Genomic DNA, 2,302 nt, shown 5'->3' with positions numbered 1-2,302 from the left:
TACATGAACTGCACCATGTCTCCAGGTTGAACCCCAGGATCAATATGAGAAATCATGGCTTTGTGAAAGTTTAAAGAGAAGCTATCAGGGAGGCCTGTCAGGTAATCAAGCCAAGTTTATCAAAGCAGGTAGGCCACCTGCAAAAGCTAGGTAAAGAAGCTGACTCTGGAAGTTACCAGGGAACCTAAAATAGGACATAAAATAGTATATCCTAAATAGTGCATCTTAAATCCCACTGCCCTGATCTTGACTCAGAGTAAAAACCAGACATGCACACTTCTCTTGAGATAAGCTCAGAGCTTTTCCATTCCATCTGAAAGTCAACTTGATCTCCACAAGGTCTCTCTTTCCTTTGGTTCCTGGAAGTTTCTTTTACTTTCATATGAGCTCAGTTATACAATTAAAGGTATGATTGTTGTATTTTATACAGAATTTGTAGGTGATTTTTAATAGGGGGCATTCCAAGTTGTCTTGGTGTTACTTAAATCAATAATCCTCCATTATTTTTAATAATGGGAGTGACCAAAATTCATTGGGTTTACTATAATCCCAGTGGGCTACAACCCTTTTCTGAACCTGCACACTTTTTTTTTAAAGATTTTATTTTTAAGTAATCTCTACACCCAATGTGGGGCTCAAACTCACAACCCTGAGATCAAGCATTATACGCTCTACTGACAGAGCCAGCCAGGCAGCCCTGAATCTGCAGTCTTTATTGTGTGTCTTCTCTCCAAAGTTACTAGATCCTGTTTCTTATACTTCAGGCCACTGGCTGGATTGCTACATAAAAGAACTGTTTGCCATCTTACTTCATCTATTTTACTCAACGTCCTGTTAGTAGAACTTGTCTCAATTATGCCTGTTTCCTTTTTGGGGGGGGGAGGGTCCTTGTAACTAGAACAGCTCCTTCAGTGCCCCAGCAGTCTCTTGCCTTCATAGACCACCACTGCTGATATTTGATTCATTGAGTACACTTTATAACAGGGAATTTAAAAATTAAAATTTCAATGAAAGCAAAGAGCATATTTTGATCTATTTTTTTTCCTGTATGAAACAAATATTTTTCTTCAGTAATTTATATTGTTGGAATTAAAAATTCTACTAACAAAGAGAGATCCCTCCACATAAATATGGAAATAAGACTGATTTCTTGTTAAATAAGCATAAGAGAGAACATGCATGTAGGTAGGTCATAAAGACTATAGAGCCAGGATAAAATTCTACACAAGTCATATAGCAAAGCATGTATAAAGTTCACTTGGGACTTGAGAGAGCTATTTGTTTAGTTAATTGACCTCCTCCAAAAGAATATGAAAACTTCTTTTATCTTCCCAAGAAACTAGTGGTTACACCTGGCACTGTGCCCCTAAAGATCAGAGGAGGGAGTGAATGGCAACATTTTTTCCTACACTTTCATTGTCATGCCTGAGCCTCACAATTACCCAGTGAAGGAAGAAATCACCCCATTTCACAGACCGCAAAGACCCCAAAAGTTTGAAGTTACATGTTCCAGAACATGCAGTCAGTTGGTGTAGTGTTATGACTCTCCTCCCTCCCTCCCTTCCTTTCTCCCTCCCTCCCTCCTTCCCTCCCTGCCCCCCTCCCTCTCTTCCCTCCTTCCTTCCTTCTTCTTTTCTCTTGAAACAATAAATTGGAGGTTATTTTTTTCACATCAAAGTAGCACACAGGGATGTAAGATTGTTAAAATATTGCATTTGGCCACTCTTCCACTCTTTAGTTTTCTATCTTTTGTTCTCATTTTATTCTATATAGTTAAGTTCATTATAATTTTCTATACATGACTAAGCTTTTAAATTACTGCAACATGTTCAAGTCTCTCTCTCATTATTGGGGAAGTGGAATTTTCCTGGAGGGGAAATTATAATTAACTTGATTACCTTTTATCCAGAAAGTAAAAGAAAATAATATAGAATTGTTTTCCAAGTCAGGTTTTTAAATAAAACTTTCCTACCATTGATTAAAGTGAGTAAGATGTTAAGTGTGCTTTGAACTCTGTATTATTTTTATAAATATTCAAAATTATTTCCTTTATAATTTTATCAGGAATTTTTTTTGGTGCTCATTGGTTCTTTAGTCTATGCATTATATACACATATATACATATTCTGTGCCTTCCATATACATATAATCTGGAATATGTCAAGCAGAGATTTTGAGTGATGAGTCTACAACAACAAATAAAGGAAGGCTCAGCTTTCAAAGAACTTACACTTCTTTGGGAGAGAGAGATAATATACAATGAAATATATAATATTTTAGGTCCAATACTCTGCAGTTACAG

Source organism: Phoca vitulina, unplaced genomic scaffold (assembly GCF_004348235.1).
Source record: "Phoca vitulina isolate PV1807 unplaced genomic scaffold, GSC_HSeal_1.0 scaffold27, whole genome shotgun sequence".
NCBI classification, from domain to species: Eukaryota; Metazoa; Chordata; class Mammalia; order Carnivora; family Phocidae; genus Phoca; species Phoca vitulina.
Note: the sequence above shows the minus strand (reverse complement) of the source record.